The sequence below is a fragment of the Globicephala melas genome, chromosome 3 (assembly GCF_963455315.2).
Source record: "Globicephala melas chromosome 3, mGloMel1.2, whole genome shotgun sequence".
Lineage (NCBI taxonomy): Eukaryota > Metazoa > Chordata > Mammalia > Artiodactyla > Delphinidae > Globicephala > Globicephala melas.
In genome coordinates, this window is record NC_083316.1 from 110,172,488 (window position 1) to 110,192,100 (window position 19,613).

Here is a 19,613-nt window from a genome sequence, read left to right on the forward strand (position 1 = left end):
ATCTTTTCAAATTCGAGTTTTCATCTTTTCCAGATGTATGCCCAGGAGTGGCATTGCTGGATCATATGGTGGCTCTATTTTTAGTTTTTTAAGGAATCCCCGTGAGACATTGAACATTCTTGATTTGTTGCTGACTCTAAAGAGAACGAGTTTAACATGTCACCTAAAATATGATGTGGGATTTAGTTACCTCTGTTAGTTAAGGTAATATTAGATGCTGTAACAGACCTCAAAATCTCAGTGTCTGCAGCAAAAAGTGAGTTTATTTTTTGCTCAGTTAACTTTCATGTCATATATTTCTGGTGGGTGGACAGTTATCTAAATGATCACACAAGGGACCCAAGTCCTCTCCAAACTGTGGTTTCTAAAGCCACCATGGAAGCAGAAGGAACATGGGAGGGTCATACATAGGAGAATTTTATGGATCAGGCCTGGAAGTGATGTGTACCACTTATGCCTACTTTCCAGTGGCCAGAGCTCAGTCATATGGCCACACGTAACGGTGATGGAGGCTGGATTCTGTAGTGGATGGGTGTGCCTGGAAGGAAGAAAGAATGAGGTTTGTGAACAGCTGGGTAGTTTTTGCTGCAGTCTGCCCTTCCATGTACAAAAGATCTATTTCAATCTTTGTCACACATGTAACATGGTGCCCTCTCCCCAAGGGATACAAGCCAGGGCACATCTAGTTGCTCCTTCTAGATCAAATACGAGGAGCTCTCTGGGAGATGCGCAGGCTCTCCTTTAGGTCCTGATATAGTTTCATGTCATCCAATGAGCTGTGAACTCATAAGACAAGTTCCGGCCCTCCCCTTGCCTAAGCAAATGACCGGTGGTGAAGCAAGTGCAGGATGGAGTCCTACATGAATTTCTCTTCAGAAAAGGAAAGATGACTACATACACAGCATTTCCTGGTCAGCAGTAATGATGAAATGCTGCCAGGCAGGCTCCGGGAGGTCCCCCTGTCCACTCGGTTTCAAGTGCCAGTAATTGTACCCATTGGGCATTACTAGTGATAATTCTCAAAACTAATTTATTTCCCAAGAGAGTTCCCTTCTATTACTAATTAGTTAAGAGTTTTTTTTTAAATCATAAATGGGTGTTTAATTGTATCAGGTGCTTTTTCTGTATCTATTGAGGGAATCACAGATTTTTCTTCCTTAATATGTTAATGTAGTGAATTACACTAGTACCTTAGAATTTATCAATGCTTGTATTACTGGGATATGCTCTTCTTGGTCATGAGGTATTATCTTCTAAAAATCTGATTTGCTAGAGTATTATTTGGAATTTTTCTATCATTGTTCATAAGTGAGATTGGCCCATAATTTTCATTTCTTTTACTGTTCTTGTCTGGCATTTGTTTTAAGAATTTCCCAGCGTCATAAAATGAATTGAGGAGCTTTTCCTTCTTCCTATTTTCTGAAATATTTTGTGTAAGATAGAGATGCCTCTTAAAGTGTCTGGGCTTGGTGTTTTGTTTTTGTTTTTGTGAGTTGATTAACTATTGATTTGCTTTCTTTTATAGGCTTATTCAGGTTTTCCATTTCTTCTTGACTTCATTTGTTTTCTAGGAAATGGTCCATTTCATTTACGTTTTCATATAGGTTGCATAAAGTTGTTTGTAGTAATCCGTTATGTTTAAAAAAATCTCTGCTAAATCTGTGAAAACTATGTCTTCCTTTTTGTTCCTAATGTTGTTTATACTCTCTTTCCTGATCAGTCTTGCTGTGGGTTTGCTATTTTATTAGTTTTTGCAAAAAATCAGCTTTTGGTTTTATTAATCCTTGCTGTGACTTGTTTTCTGTTTTAAAAATGTCTGCTCTTACTCTTTTTTTTGCTTTCCATTTTCTTCAGGTTTATTCTGCTGTTCTTTTTGTAATTTCTTGAGCTGAATTCTCAGATCTCTTCTCTGTAAACTTTTTATTCTTTTCTAATATAGACATTTTTTTTTCTAATGCACATATTTCCCTCCATCTGTGGTTGTACATGCATCATACAAGTTCTGATATATATCTCTAATAGATAACAGATAATATATATAGATGTATCTCTAATCACTTAATTTGTAATAGTTTCTAATGTCTATTATAATTTCTTCTTTGACTTATGAATTATTAACAATTACACATTTAAGTCTCCAAATGTACAGATTCTTTGGTCATCTTTTCTGTTATTGATTTCTGTTTTACTGGATTATGATTAGAGAACATGTTTTATGATTTTGATTATGTGATACTGAAAAAGTTTTCTTGTGGCATTGTGCCTGGTACATGGTTTTTTGTGAGTTTGAAAATGTTTTGTTTTCTCTAATTGCAGGGTTCTACATACATCTCTCAATCAAGCTTATTTGTTTTGTGGTTCAAATATTCTATCCTTATCACTTTTTATTTGCTCAAGACAATTATTGAGAGAGTTATGTTAAAATCTCCTGGCATGGTGGTAGAGTTTTGGTTCCTCCTTGTAACACTATCAAATTTGCTTTATATACTTTGAGGCTATGGTTTTATAATTTGTTTTATCTGCCTGGTGAATGGCAACTTTTATCATGTAGTAACTCTTTTTAACCTTGCTGTTTGCTCTAAAGTCTATTGTGAGGTGTTAATATGTCCAGAACAGTTAAAAATTTTTTTATTTTATATTGGAGTATAGTTATTTTTCCAGCACTTAAAATATTTTTATATAGCTCAGCAAATGTAAAAATAGGAAGGAGGCTCTATTCCCATTCCCTCCAAGAAAATCCAGAATGTTACATTTGTATTTGAGCAAAGATTCGAACCAAGAATTCAAAATCATTTTATGAACCCTAAACTCTTACTCTTGCTTCTACTGTTCCCATAACAATGGTCTTAATGTTACATAGAAAAACTCTCCAAGCACAGAATAACATCTGACTCATCAGTGGATAATCAAAAAACAACACACAAATACATGGAATGGTTAGACAAAGTCATTTAGACTAAATTGCATCCATATTTAAGTAGTTGCCAGGTGGTTATTGAAGAGCCTAAAGAAAGATAGGTATTCTAGGGACCAAATTGGGATTAAAATATTCAGTAGCTAATTACTTTTCCCCTGCCCTAATATAAAGCCCTAGGAACTAAGTCATTACATTTTAAGTGGTAAGCAGCATTTCACTACTCATAATTTTGATTCACTGATACAATTACTAATCAGAGCCATCTCGTAACCCATTTCTACCAGTCAAAGCTGCAGAATAAAATGGGAATATTTCCTATATTGTCTAATATGCGATTACTTTCCATTTCAAATATTCTTTCATTCATTCTAAAAAAGACTACTGTTGGTCAGTAGCACATTTATCAAGTGAAAAAGTTCACTTTTAGGGTACAAGTCAAGATGAATAAAATGAAGCTCTTGAACTTAAATCTGCATACACTACTGGTTTTCCTAATGGTTAACTAATTGTCACTTATGGAGAAAAATGAATTTATTCCTTCAAAGTAAAAAAAGACTAAAAGTGTATCTTTTTTCTCCCCTTAAATTAAAAAAACTTACAGGACAAAGTTTGCATTTCTCTTTTACAGTGAATTACAAATTCCTGAACCAGCAAACAAAAATTATAATTCAGAATTTAAGATCAAGAAACAAGCTAAATCATGTAATATTTAATTAAGAAACTAATAATGGAATATTACCCAAATAAAAAGTAAGTACAAGTTCAATTAGCATGTTCCATATTTCAGAGAAGAAGCATTAAGGGTTTATGCCATAAGTTTATTTACAAACATATCTAGGATTCTGAGTTCAAGAATTTGATCGTTTTTTCAAAGAGACTGCCCCTCTTAAAATCTGCTCTACATATCTATCTCATAGATTATTTTTTAAGCAGTTGCTGTCTTACTCTAAAGAAAGGCACAGCAAATCTAGACCCAAAGTACAAACTCATAATAGCTAGTAACTGCTACTTCTTTTCCACTGAAAATGGTAAATTCTTCCCTGGATCCTCCTCATAGTGGCTCCTACGGACCACAGAGGTTGTGAACCTCTGGATGCTCTATCCCAACATAGTGCTGTGGGAAGCTCTGCGAAAGGCGCAGAGACTGAAGGTGCAAGAAATGGTGGTGGCACACCAAGCTGTATTGGAGCATAGTTGAGTAGCAATGTTGTGTTAGTTTCAGGTGTACAGCAAAGTGAATGAGTTATATATATACTTGTATCTATTCTTTTTCGAATTTTTTTCCCATTTAGGTTATTATGGAGTATTGAGCAGAGTTCCCTGTGCTATACAGTAGGTCCTTGGTTATCTATTTTATGTTTATTTTTTTTTCCAAATTTTATTTTATTTATTTTAAACATCTTTATTGGAGTATAATTGCTTTACAATGTTGTGTTAGGTTATCTATTTTAAATAGAGCAGTGTGTACATGTCAATCCCAAACTCTCAATTTATCCCTCCCCCTCCCCCTTCTACCCTGGTAAGCATAAGTTCATTCTCTAAGTCATTGAGTCTGTTTCTATTTTGTAAATAAGTTTATTTGTATCATGTTTTTTTAGATTCCACATATAAATGATATCATATGATATTTGTGTTTCTCTGTCTGACTTAATTACTTAGTATGATTAGCTCCAGGTCCATCCATGTTGCAGCAAACGGCAGTATTTCATTCTTTTAAATGTCTGAGTAATATTCCATTGTACATAGGTACCACATCTTCTTTATCCATTCCTCTGTCAATAGCCATTTAGCTTGTTTCCATGTCTTGGCTATTGGAAACAGCACTGCAATGAACACTGGGGTGCATGTATCTTTTTGAATTATGGTTTTCTCAGGGTATATGCCCAGGAATGGAATTACTGTATCGTATGGTATCTCTATTTTTAGTTTTTTAAGGAACCTCCATAGTAGTAATATCGATTTACATTACCACCAACAGTGAAGGAGGGTTCCCTTTTCTCCACACCCTCTCCAGCATTTATTGTTTGTAGACTTTTTGATGATGGCGACTCTGATCAGTGTGAGGTGATATCTCATTGTAGTTTTGATATGCATTTCTCTGATAATTAGTGATGTTAAGCATCTTTTCATGTGCCTCCTGGATATCTGTATGTCTTCTTTGGAGGAATGTCTATTTAGGTCTTCTGCCCATTTTTTTGATTGGGTTGTTTGTTTGTTTTGCTATTGAGCTGCATGAACTGTTTGTAAATTTTGGAGATTAATCTCTTGTCAGTTCCATCGTTTGCAAATATTTTCTCCCATTCTATGGCTTGTCTTTTCATTTTGTATATGGTTTCCTTTGCTGTGCAAGAGCTTTTGAGTTTAATTAAGTCCCATTTGTTTATTTTTGTCTTTATTTCCATTACTCTAGGAGTTAGGTCAAAAAAGATCTTGCTGAGATTTATGTCAGAGAGTGTTCTGCCTATATTTTCCTCTAAGGGTTTTATAGTATCCAGTCTTACATTTAGGTCTTTGATCCATTTTGAGTTTATTTTTGTGTATGGTGTTAGGGAGTGTTCTGATTTCATTCTTTTACATGTAGCTGTCCAGTTTTCCCAGCACCATTTACTGGAGAGACTGTCTTTTCTCCATTGTATAGTCTTGCCTCCTTTGTCATACATTAGGTGACCATAGGTGCGTGGGTTTATCTCTGGACTTTCTATACTGTTCCATTGATCTATATTTCTGTTTTTGTGCCAGTACCATACTTTTTTGATGACTGTAGCTTTTTAGTATAGTCTGAAGCCTGATACCTCCAGCTCTGTTTTTCTTTCTCAAGAATGCTTTGGCTATTCGGGGTCTTTTGTGTCTCTATACAAATTAAAAATTTTTTTGTTCTAGTTCTGTGAAAAATGCCATTGGTAATTTGATAGTAATTGCATTGAATTTGTAGATTGCCTTGGGTAGTATAGTCATTTTCACAGTATTGATTCTTCCAGTCCAAGAACATGGTATATGTTTCCATCTGCCTGTGTCATCTTTGATTTCTTTCATCAGAATCTTAGTTTTCATAGTAGAGATATTTTGCCTCCTTAAGTAGGTTTATTCCTAGGTATTTTTATTCTTTTTGATGTGATGGTAAATGGGATTGTTTCTATAATTTCTCTTTCTGATCTTTCATTGTTAGTGTATAGAAATGCAACAGATTTCTGTGTATTAATTTTGTATCCTACCACTTTACCAAATTCATTGATGAGCTCTAGTAGCATCTTTAGGATTTTCTATATATAGTATCATGTCATCTGCACTTACAACTTTACTTCTTCTTTTCCAATTTGGATTCCTTTTATTTTTTTCCCCCCTCTTTAATTTCCATGACTAGGACTTCCAAAACTATGTTGAATAAAAGTGGTGAAAGTGGACATTCTCATCTTGTTCCTGATTTTAGATGGAATGCTTTCAGTTTTTCACCATTGAGTATGATGTTAGCTGTGGGTTTGTCATAAAATGCCTTTATTATGTTGAGGTAGGTTCTCTCTATGCCTACTTTCTGGAGAGTTTTTATCATAAATTGTGTTGAGTTTTTTTGAAAGCTTTTTCTGAATCTATTGAGATGATCATATGGTTTTTATTCTTCAATTGGTTGATGTGGTGTATCACACTGATTGATTAGCAGATACTGAAAACTCCTTGCAACCCTGGGATAAATCCCATTTGATCATGGTGTTGATCCTTTGAATGTATTGTTGGAATTGGATATTTTGCAGGTATTTGTTGGGGATTTTTGTGTCTATCTTCATCAGTGATACTGGCCTATAATTTTCTTTTTTTGTGGTATCTTTGTCTATTTTTTTTTTTATCAAGGTGATGGTAGTCTTGTAGAATGAGTTTGGGGGTGTTCCTTCCTCTGCAATTTTTTGGGAATAATTTCAGAAGAATAGGTGTTAACTCTTCTCTAAATGCTTGATAGAATTCACCTGTGAAGCCATCTGGTCTTGGACTTTGTTGCAAATTTTAAAATCACAGGTTCAGTTTCAATACTTGTGATTGATCTGTTCATATTTTCTATTTCTCCTTGGTTTAGTCTTGGGAGACTGTACCTTTCTAAGAATTTGTCCATTTCTTCTAGGTTATCCATTTTATTGAAATATAATTGCTTATACTAGTCTCTTACGATCCTTTGTATTTCTGTGGTGTCCATTGTAATGTCTCCTTTTTCATTTCTAATTTTATTGTTTTGAGACCTCTCCATTTTTTTCTTGATGAGTCTGGCTAAAGGTTTATCAATTTTGTTTATCTTTTCAAAGAACCAGCTTTCAGTTTTATTGATCTATTTTTTTATGTCTCTGTCTCATTTATTTCTGCTCTGATCCTCATGACTTTTTTCCTTCTACCAACTTTGGGTTTTGTTTGTTTTTCCTCTAGTTGCTTTAGGTGTAAGATTAGGTTGTTTATTTGAGATTTTTCTTGTTTCCTGAGGTAAGATTACATTGCTATAAACTTCTGTCTTAGAACTGCTTTTGCTGCATCCCATAAATTTTGGTTCATTGTGCTTTCCTTTTCATTTTTCTCTAGGTATTTTTCTGATTTCCTCTTTGATTTCTTCAGTGATCCATTGATTGTTTAGTAGCATATTGTTTAGCCTTCAAGTGTTTGTGTTTTTCACAGTTTTTTTCTTGTAGTTGATTTATAATCTGATAGCATTGTGGTTGGAAAACATGCTTGATATGATTTCAGTTTTCTTAAATTTACCAAGTCTCACTTTATGGCCCAGCATGTGATCAGTCCTGGAGAATGTTCCACGTGCACTTGAGAAGAATGTGTATTCTGCTGCTTTTGGATGGAATGCTCTATAAATATCAATTAAGGCCATCTGGTCTCATGTGTCATTTAAGGCCTGTGTTTCCTTTTTGATTTTCTGTCTGGATGGTCTGTCCATTGATGAAAGTGGGGTGTTAAAGTCCCCCACTATTATTGTGTTACTTTCAATTTCTCCTTTTATGGCTGTTAGCTTTTGCCTTATATATTGAGGTGCTCCTATGTTGGGTGCATATATATTTACAGTTGTTGTATCTTCTTCTTGGATTGATCCCTTGATCATAATGTAGTGTCCTTCTTTGTCTCTTGTAACAGTCTTTATTTTAAAGTCTATTTTGTCTGATATGAGTATTGCTAGTCCAGCTGTCTTTTAATTTCCATTAGCATGGAATAATTTTTTCCATCCCATCACTTTCAGTCTGTATGTGTCCCTAGATCTGAAGTGGATCTCTTCTAAGCAGCATATATACGAGTCTGGTTTTTGTGTTTTTTCAGCCAGTCTATGTCTTTTGGGTGGAGCATTTAATCCATTCACATTTAAGGTAATTATTGATATTTATGTTTTTACTGCCATTTCCTTAATTGTTTTGGATTTTGTTTGAAGATCTTTTGTGTTCCCTTCTTCTTTTGTTTTCTTTTATTGTGATTTTATGACTATCTTTAGTGTTGTTTTTGGATTGCTTTTTCTGTTTTGTGTGTGTTTCTATTGTAGATTTTTGGTTTGCAGTTCCCATGAGGTTTTGATATGGCAGTCTATATATAAACAAAATTGTTTAAGTTGCTGGTCTTTTAATTTCAAATGGATTTCCAACATCCTGCATTTGTACTCACCTCTTCTCATGATTGCTGGTTTTGATATCATATTTATGTGTGGATGATTTCCTATCTTACTGTATTTTTGCCTTTACTGGTGAACTTTCCCATTCCTAATTTTCTTGTTTCTAGTTGTGGCCTTTTCTTTTCCATCTAGAGAAGTTCCTTAAGCGTTTGTTGTAAAGCTGGTTTTGTGGTGCTGAATTCTCTTAGCTTTTGCTTATCTGTAAAGCTTTGGATTTCTCCATTGAATCTGAATCAGAGACTTGCTTGGTAGAGTGTTCTTGGTTGTAGGTTTTTCCCTGTCATCACTTTAAATATGTTGTGCCACTCCCTCTGCCCATCAGAGTTTCTGGTGAGAAATCAACTGATAACATGATGGGTGTTCCCTTGTATGTTATTTGTTGCTTTTCTCTCATTGCTTTTAATATTTTTTCTTTGTCTTTAATTTTTATTAATTTGATTATTATGTGTCTTGGTGTGTTCCTCCTTGGGTTTATCCTGCCTGGGACTCTCTGTGCTTCCTGGTCTTGGATGACTATTTCCTTTTCCATATTAGGGAAGTTTTCAGCTACTATCTCTTCAAATATTTTCTCAGGTCTTTTCTCTCTCTCTTCTCCTTCTGGGTCCCCTATAATGCAAATGTTGGTATGTTTAATGTTGTCCCAGAGGTCTCTGAGACTTTCTTCATTTCTTTTCATTCTATTTTCTTTATTCTGTTCTGTGGCAGTGATTTCCACCATTCTGTCTTCCAGCTCACTCATCCGTTTTTCTGCCTTACTTATTCTGCTATTGATTCCTTCTAGTGAATTTAAAAATTTTAGGGCTTCCCTGGTGGCGCTAGTGGTTGGGGGTCCGCCTGCCGATGCGGGGGACGTGGGTTCGTGCCCCGGTCTGGGAGGATCCTGTGTGCCGTGGGGTGGCTGGGCCCATGGGCCATGGCCGCTGGGCCTGCGCGTCCGGAGCCTGTGCTCCGCGACGGGAGAGGCCACAGCAGTGAGAGGCCCGCATACCACAAAAAAAAGAAAAATTTTAATTATTGTATTATTCATCTCTGTTTGTTTGTTCTTTAGTTCTTCTAAGTCTTTGTTAAACATCTCTTGTATCTTCTCGATCCATGCCACCATTTTTTACCGAGATCTTGGATCATCTATACTATCATTACTTTGAATTCTTTTTCAGGGAGATTGCCTATCTCCACTTCATTTAGTTTTCCTTGTGAGTTTTTATCTTGTTCCTTCATCTGGGACATATTCCTCTGCCATGTCATATTGTCTAACTTTCTGTGTTTTAGTCTCTGTTCTGTAGGCTGCATGATCATAGCTCCTCTTTCTGGTATCTGCCTCCTAGTGGGTGAGGTTGTTCCAGAGGCTTGTGCAGGCTTCCTGGTGGGAGGGACTGGTGTCTGCCCTCTGGTGGGTGGTGCTGGGTCTTGCTCTCTGCTGGGCATGGCCACGTTAAGGTTTGTGTTTAGAGGTGGTCGTTGGCTCAGTATGGCTTTAGGCAGCCTGTCTGCTGATGAGCAGGGCTGTGTTCCTATCCTGCTGGTTGTTTCACCTGAGGCGTTCCAGCACTAGAGCCTGTAGGCTGTTGGGTATGGCCAGGTCTTGATGCCAAAATGGCAACTTCCAGGAGAGTTTACACTGATCAGTATTCTCTGGGGTCTCTGCCACCAGTGTCCTTGCCTCCTCAGTGAGCCACAGCTGACTCCTGCCTCCACAGGAGACCCTCCAAGACTCATAGCTAGGCCCAGCCCAGGGTCCTATGGAACTACTGCTTTATGCTGGGTCCCAGTGTACTTGAAACCTTGTGTATGTCTTCCAAGCGTGGAGTATCTGTTTCCCCTTGTCCTGTAGAGCTCCTGCACTCCAGCCCTGCTGGATTCAAGGGCAAATGTGCTGGGGACTCCTCCTGATGCCAGACCCTCAGGCTGGGTAGCATGATGTGGGGCTCAGGAACCTCACTCTTGTTGGAGAACCTCTCTGATATAATTATTTTCCAGTTTGTGTTTTGTCCCCCACCCCAGTGGGTATAGGATTTGATTATATCATGAAAGCACCCCTTCTGTCATCTCGTTGTGGCTTTTTTGTCTTTGAATGTAAAATATATATATTTTTGGTAGGTTCCAGTCTTTTTTGTCGATGGTTGTTCAGCAGTTGGTTGTGAGTTTGGTGTTTTTGTGAGAGGAGGTGAACTCGAGTCCTTCTATTCCATCTTTTCTGGAATTGAGGGGCTGCTTTTAGTTTGGATGCTTGCTGTCTCTTTCCTCAGCATGTGCTGACCCTTGTCCCCTTTATATCATGTGTGCAGGTCAGTGGTCCTTGCACGCCTCTTGGATGGTGGGGGCAGGGCTTGATGCCTGCTTGCAGGTCTCGTATAGGTGACTGCTGTCCGTGCACTCCTGGGGCAGTGTGGGCTGCACTTGGCGCCTGCTTGGGGGTCTCCTAGCTGTGGTTGCTCTCCTCTCATTCCTGGGACAGTGGGAGCAGTGCTTGCGACCTGTCCACGGGTCTCATAGTGGTGGCCCGAGCCCACAATGGTGGCGGCTACTTGTGTCCACCCCTGGAGTTTCTGTAGGCAGTGTCCTGTTTTCTGGGAGTACTCATAGGGAAAGAAGCCCTTATGGTGGTCCCACCTCGCTCCTTGTATACCCCCCAACAAAGGTGCTTGCCTCTCTGGTGGGCCCAGGCTTGTCCTGAATGCACCCTCAGTTGCCGCAGTCCAACCTCTTCAGGCTGTGTCTGTGCAGCCAACCCCAGTCTTCTCCCTGGGTCTGACCTCTGAAGCCTGTGCTTCAGCACCCAGCCCCCACCCACACTGACAGACACGCGTCTCAGTCTGGGGAACAAAGGGCGGTGGTGCTGACCTTCTGTGCACGTTACTGTCCATTTTGCCTTCTGCACACCAGTTGCTGTGCTCTCCTCCAAAGCTCTGAAACTCCCCCTCCATCCAGGCTGATCTCCACAACAGTGAAGAGACTTCCCAGGGTGTGAGAACTTTTCCTCCTTCACAGCTCTCTCCCTGGGGCACAGGCCCCATCTTAATTCCTTTCTTTTTCTTTTTTCCTTTTGTCCTACCTGGTTACATGTGTGTTCTTGCCCTTTCGGGAGTCTGAGGTCTTCTGCCAGTGCTCAGTAGATGTTCTGTGTGAATTGTTCCACTTGTAGATGTATTTTAATGTTTTTGTGGGAGAAGGTGAGCTCCCCATCCTACTCTTTTGCCATCTCGATCCTGTCCTCACTGTTAATTGTTTAAACTATTTGGAAGGGGAAATGGGGAGAGTCCCTCCATTCAGCCCCAGGGTTGTTCTAATGTCAGGGCTCCACTGGTCACTTGGGGCTCGTCCACCTCCTCCTTGGTGTCCTGCCCTCAGCTGACCTGGAAGCAGATGTCTATATTTAAAAACTGAAGTATAGTTAATTTACAGTGTTGTGTTAATTTTTGAATCACAGCAGAGTGATTCAGTTATATATATATTATTTTTCATATTCTTTTTCATTATGGTTTATTATAGGATATTGAATATAGTTCCCTATTGTTTATCCAGTCTATGTATAACAGTTTGCATCTGCTAATCCCAAACTCCCAATCCATCCCTCCCCTGCCTCCCCCTACCCCCCGCCCCCGGCAATCACAAGTCTGTTCTCTATGTTAATGACTATATTTTTATACTAAGTCTTGTTATTTGATAGGGCAAGTCTCCTTAGCTTTTTCTTGAGTTTCTTAGCTATTTGTGGCCTTTCAAACTGCTATAAGTTATAGAATTACTTGCCAAAATCACCTCTTGAATTTATGATTGCGATTGTTATTATTTTGTAAATAAGTTTGGGGAAAATTAATATCATTATATTATTAAATCTTCCAATCCATCAACATGGTATGGTTAAAGACATCTTCCATTTAATGTCTTTAATGTATACACTTAGAGTTCTCTTCAGAGACAACTTATATACCTTTGCTTATTTTATTCCTCAGTACTCTTTTAATGTTATTGTAAATGGTATCTTTCAAAAGAATAAATTTTATTTTTATTGTTTGTGCTAGTATATAGAAATAGAATTGTCATACTATTTTTTAAATCCAGTAACCTTACTCAATTCTCATTAATTTTAATAATGTATCTTGTATGTTCATTTTAATTTTCTACCTACACAATCATGTAATCTTGTTTTTTCTTGTTTGTTTCAATCCCTTATACTTTTTGTTTCAATTTCCTGGTTTATTGATCTGGCTAGGACCACAGTGCACAGGGCTGAATTGAAGTGGCAATAAGTGGGATCTTTGTCTTGTTCCCTATCTGAAAAGGAGCACTTACAATATTTTACCGTAAAGAATGTTTGTTGTAGATTTTTATCTCTAATAATCAAGAAAGTTTTCTTCTATTTCTACTTTGCAAAGAGGACACCATGAAAGTGAATGAATCTAGAATTTTTTTTCAATGCTTTTTCTACATCTTTCCTGTGTTTTTCCTCCTTTAATCTGACAGTGTTGTAAATTACATCAATTATTATTTCCTGATGTTAAATCAAGCTTGCTTTTCTGGGATTAATTCAACTTGGTCATAATGCATTATCCTTTTTCTAAGTTGCTGGATTCAGTTTGCTGATATTTTATTTAGGATTTTGGTGTCTATTTTATGAGTAAAATAGGCTTGTAAGTTTTTCTGTCTTGAATTGATCTTGTTGGGTTTTGTTATAAAAGAGTTATTCTAATATCACAAAATAAATTGGGAATTTTAGTGCTTTCATTCTTTTCTCTGGAAGAGTTTGTGTAAAATTGTTATATCTTGCTTAAGTGGCTGATAGAATTCATTGGTGACACTGTCTGGCCTGGAGGCTTTAAATTAAAAAAAAATTGAGATAATTGTAGATTCACATACAGTTGTGAGAAACAATACAGAGAGGTGCTATGTACTCTTTACCCAGTTTTCTCCAAAGGTAATAGCTTGCAAAACCATAGTAGTATCTCACAAACAGGATCTTGACATTGACACAATCAAGACAAAGAAATTTCCATAACCACAGGGATTTCCCATGTTGTCTTTCATAGCTACATGCAGTTTCCTCTCACTCTTGTACCATTTCTTTAAAAAAAAAATTGTTTTTACATCTTTATTGGACTATAATTGCTTTACAATGGTGTGTTAGTTTCTGCTTTATAACAAAGTGAATCAGTTATACATATACATATGTTCCCATATCTCTTCCCTCTTAAGTCTCCCTTCCTCCCACCCTCCCTATCCCACCCCTCTAGGTGGTCACAAAGCACCGAGCTTATCTCCCTGTGCTATGTGGCTGCTTCCCACTAGCTATCTATTTTATGTTTGGTAGTATATATATGTCCATGCCACTCTCTCCCTTTGTCACAGCTTACCCTTCCCCCTTCCCATATCCTCAAGTCCATTCTGTAGTAGGTCTGTGTCTTTATTCCCATCTTACCCCTAGATTCTTCATGACATTTTTTTTTTCTTAGATTCTATATATATGTGTTAGCATACAGTATTTGTCTTTCTCTTTCTGACTTACTTCACTCTGTATGACAGACTCTGGGTCCATCCACCTCACTACAAATAACTCAATTTTGTTTCTTTTTATGGCTGAGTAATATTCCATTGTATATACGTGCCACATCTTCTTTATCCATTCATCCGATGATGGACAGTTAGGTTGCTTCCATCTCCTGGCTATTGTAAATAGAGCTGCAATGAACATTTTGGTACATGACTCTTTTTGAATTATGTTTTTCTCAGGGTATATGCCCAGTAGTGGGATTGCTGGGTCATATGGTAGTTCTATTTGTAGTTTTTTAAGGAACCTCCATACTGTTCTCCATAGTGGCTGTACCATTTCACATTCCCACCAGCAGTGCAAGAGTGTTCCCTTTTCTCCATACCCTCTCCAGAATTTATTGTTTCTAGATTTTTTGGTGATGGCCGTTCTGACTGGTGTGAGATGATATCTCATTGTAGTTTTGATTTGCATTTCTCTAATGATTAATGATGTTAAGCATTCTTTCATGTGTTTGTTGGCAATCTGTATATCTTCTTTGGAGAAATGTCTATTTAGGTCTTCTGCCCATTTTTGGATTGGGTTGTTTGTTTTTTTTGTCATTGAGCTGCATGAGCTGCTTGTAAATTTTGGAGATTAATCCTTTGTCAGTTGCTTCATTTGCAAATATTTTCTCCCATTCTGAGGGTTGTCTTTTGGTCTTGTTTATGGTTTCCTTTGCTGTGCAAAAGCTTTTCAGTTTCATTAGGTCCCATTTGTTTATTTTTGTTTTTATTTCCATTTCTCTAGGAGGTGGGTCAAAAAGGATCTCTCTGTGATTTATGTCATAGAGTGTTCTGCCTTTGTTTTCCTCTAAGAGATTATAGTTCCTGGCCTTACATTTAGGTCTTTATTCCATTTTGAGCTTATTTTTGTGTATGGTGTTAGGGAGTGTTCTAAGCTCATACTTTTACATGTACCTGTCCAGTTTTCCCAGCACCACTTACTGAAGAGGCTGTCCTTTCTCCACTGTACATTCCTGCCTCCTTTATCAAAGATAAGGTGACCATATGTGCGTGGATTTATCTCTGGGCTTTCTATTCTGTCCCATTGATCTATCTTTCTGTTTTTGTGCCAGTACCATATTGTCTTGATTACTGTAGCTTTGTAGTATAGTCCGAAGTCAGGGAGCCTGCTTCCTCCAGCTCCATTTTTCGTTCCATTTCTTAATCTCTGACAACCACTAATGTGTTCTCCATTTCTGTAATTCTGCCATTTCAGGAATGTAATATAAATGGAATCATGTATTCAGTATGCAGCCTTTTGTAATATGCCTTTTCAGTCAGCATAATTCTCTGGAGGTTCATTCAAGGCTGTTTCGTGTGTCAGTAGTTTGCTCCTCTTTTTTCTCTGAGTAGTGTTTCATGGTGTGGATGTGCCACAGTTTTGTGTAATTATTCACCCACTGAATGAAGAACACCTCAGTTATTTCCAGTTTGGGGCTGTTATGAATAAACTTGTTATGAATATTTGTATGCTGTTTTTTTTTGTGTGTGTGTGAAGATAAATCTTCATTTCTGTGGGATAAATGCCCAAGAATGTAATTATTGGGTCATATAGGAGTTGAATGCTGATTTTTTTGTTTTTAAAACCTGCTCAACCATCTTCTATTTTACATGCCCATCTGCAATGTATGAGTGATCCAGTTCTTCTTCATCCTCAGCAGCATTTGGTGTTGTCACTATTTTTTATTTTAACTGAGTAATATTTAAGCAGTTCTGATAGGTGCATAGTGATATTTCATTGTGGTTTCAATTTGCATGTCCCTAATGGCTAATGATGTTGAACATCTTTATTATATTTTATCTTAATTAATTTTAATTGACATATAGTTGATTTACAATGTGTTAGTTTCAGGTGTATGGTAAAGTGATTCAGTTACACATGTATATGTGTGTGTGTGTATATATATGTATATATATATATACACACACACACACACACACACAAACATTCTTTTTCAGATTCTTTTCCATTTTAGATTATTACAAGATATTGAATATAGTTCCCTGTGCCAGTTGTTTATCTATTTTATATATAGTAGTGTGTAACTTTTAATCCCAAACTCCTAATTTATCCCTTCCCCTCTTTACCCTTTGGTAACCATAAGTTTTTGAACATCTTTTCATGTACTTATTTACTATCTATATAACCTCTTTGGTGAAATGTAGCCTTTAGAATTTTATAATTCATGTCCTTTGTCCATTTTCTAATTGGATTGCTTGCTATTTTAATGTTGATTTTGAGTGTTCTTTGTAATATGCAAAGTTACTAGTCCTTTGTTGGATAGGTGGTTTGCTAATATTTTATCCTAGTCTGTAGCTTATGTTTTCCTTCTTTTAACAGGATTTTCACAGAGTAAACATTTAAAATTTTGGTGAACTCTGATTTATCAGATTTCTCTTTATGGATCATGCTTTGGTGTCAAGCCTAAGAACTCTTTGCCTAGCTGTAGGTCTTGAGTATTTTCTACTATTTTTTTCTTCTTTAAGTTTTACAGTTTCATATTTTACACTTAAGTTCATGATCTATTTTGAGTTAACTGTTTGATAAGATGTGTCATATAGGCTGAGGTTCTTTAGTTTTTTGCCTATGGATGTCTAACTGCTCCAGCAGCATTTTTTGAAAAGCCTCTTTCCTCCATTGAATTGCTTTTGCATCTTTGTCAAAAATCAGTGATGAGTGTGTTCCCAATTATGTTGCCTCATTCCCAATTATATTAGTCAGAGTCCAATCAGGAGCCCAAATCTATACCAATTTGAAAAACAGAAATTTATATAAAGAATTCTTAACTAGTAACAGGTGGTTAACTACTAAGAGATTTAAGGAGATTCTATGGTGTCCAAAAGTATGAAGTACCAAAAAGTTGCTTATATCCCTAGAAGACTGGACAGTGAAAGAACTAGGACTTAGGAGGGAGGGCACATCCGATCCCTCCATGAAGGCTGAGATTCAAACCACATCTAAAAGGGCAATGGTACTATAAGAACACACAGACTGCTAGTGCTGAAAAACATTGCTAGAGATAGTGAGCCACAGTTGGTTTGGCAGATGGGAAGATAGTTGCCTGAGGGTGTGGCTGGAGCTGTAGCAGACGTGACTGCTAGGCTGTGATAGTGTGGTCTGAGGGCTCTGGCCAGACTGTCACAAAAGTATATTCCAGGTGAGGAGAACATGGCTTGTGGCGGCCCTGAAAATGCAGCTGGGCTTGTGTGTCAGGGCTGCTGAGTTGAGTACCAACAAGTTTTCCATACCAGTCCTCTGGCTCCTCAGCTTAATGGAAAGGAAGGAGAAATGGATTCCAAAAGTAAAGTACCTACTGATTCAGTGTCTCCCAGAGCCAGAACACTGAGCCAGCTGGCACAGAGGAAATGTGTACAGAGTTCACAATGCAGGGGAAAGAAGTGTAGGTTTGAAGTTGAGAAGTAATCAGTTGATAACTGGCATACCAACCTTGAGGGAAGGTGTATTAGGGCTCTCCAGAGAAACAGAACTAATGGAATGTATGTATGGATGTGGGTAGGTGTCTGTCTGTCTGTCTATCTGAAGGAATTGACTCACGTGATTGTGGAGGCTTGGCAAGTCCAAAATCTGCAGGGTAGTTGTCAACTGGAGACCCAGGGAAGAGTTTATGCTACAGTTTGAGTCCAAAGGCAGTTTGCTGGCAGAAGTCCTCTCCTTCCAGGGAGGTCAGTCTTTTTGTATGAAGGCCTTCAACTGATGGGATGAGGCTCACCCACACTATGGAGAGTAATCTGCTTTACTTAAAGTTTACTGATTTAAATGTTAATCTCACCAAAAACAGCTTCATAGAAACATCTAGAATAATGTTTGACCAAATATTTGGGTACTGTGGCCTAAGCAAGTTGACACATAAAATTAATCATTACAAAAAGCATTCAGCCTTTCACCATTAAAGATGATGTTAGCTGTAAGTTTTTCATAGGTGCCCTTTATCAGCTTGAGGAAGCTCCTTTCTGTTCCTGCTTTGCTGAGAGTTTTTTTTAAAAATTATGATTAGGTAGGGATATTATCATATTATTTTTCTGTTTCTCAACATGATCACATGATTTCTCTATTTTCACTCTTTTTACAGTAAATTACATTGATTTTCAAATGTTAAGCAAATCTTGCATTTTGGGATAAATTCTACTTGGTCATGATGTATTATTTTATTTATGTATTATTGGATTGGAATCATTTAAATGTTGTTAAGGAAATTTATATCTATGTTCTTGTTCTTGAGAAATATTGGTCTATTTTATTTTTTCTTTTGCCTCATAGGATGAGTTGGGAAGTGTTCCCTCCTCTTGTGTTTTTCTGGGAGAATTTTTGTAGAATTGGTACTATTTCTTTCTTAAATATTTGGCAGAATGAACCAATGAAACCATCTGGCCTAAAGTTTTCTTTGCGGGAAGGTTTCCATTTATGAATTAATTTTTTTCAATAGATGTAGAGCTATGCAGATTATCTATTTCTTCTTGAGTGAGCTTTAGTAATTTGTCCTTTTGGAATTTGAGTGACGGTTTGATTAGTGGAGACATAAATACAAATTTGTATTGATATTTCCAATCCATATTTAAATTGTAGGGCTTTTAATAAACTTTTCTTGAGTTTATGCTTGCATCTCTTTTCTTATGTGATAACATAAATTTTCTGTGGTCTTTAATGTTGCTTATTGATACTCTGTTTTCAGCTCTGCAGGGGCATGTAAAATTCTGAACTTCCTGGTCCTCTTGTGGTTGGATTTGCGCACATGACATAATTCTGGCCAGTGAATTGTGAGGAGAAATAGAATTTTTCCACTTCCAAGCTGGAGAACTTAATTGCTCATTCTGGCTTCAATTCTCTTTTGCCCAGCCTCAGCAATTGTGGAAATGTATTGAGAGGGAGTTTTAATCAGCCTGGGTCCTTGAGAAACTATAATGCACAGAGCATCCTGACAGCCTCTACTGGATATATGGCATGTGCAAGAAATAAATCTTTGTTGTTTCAGGCCACTGAGCTCTGAAGTTGATTATTATTGCAGCAAAATCTCCTATCCAGATTGATATCATTTCTTATTTGCTTTATCCTGCTAAATAAGAAGGTAGCTTAAAAAATAACAATACAAATAATATTAATCATAAAATATTATAGGATATACAGTATATGTACTATAATAATATTATTAGTGATAAGACTACTGAGTGAAGTTTAATATTTCTTTGGCAGTTCATTTAGCTCTTAATATGACCTACTAAGGATGAGCAAACTACTATGTTCCAAAGTTCTTGAAATTATTATTTTCTTTCTGTGATTGTGTTACCTAATTGTATATATTGCTGAGTCATCTTTAAACTAAATTTGAGGCTTAAGGTTTTTTGAATGTGGGTGATTTGAATTTGGTCTGCAGATGTGATTACAGCCCCACAGGGACCTTTCCCCCTCCATCTCCTCAGCACTAAGGCAACTTTCCTTGAGGTTCCCTGGGGCTGGGGTGGGGATGAGCTATTCAACTTCTAGTTCAACCTTAGCCTGAGAGTATAGCCCTTTGAGGC

General features: G+C 37.2%; 1 pseudogene; it reads right to left on the minus strand.

The window, feature by feature from the left end:
* Positions 1-3,835: 3,835 nt before the first annotated feature.
* Positions 3,836-4,027, minus strand: LOC115860279 (cytochrome c oxidase subunit 7C, mitochondrial pseudogene; annotated as a pseudogene).
* Positions 4,028-19,613: the final 15,586 nt, after the last annotated feature.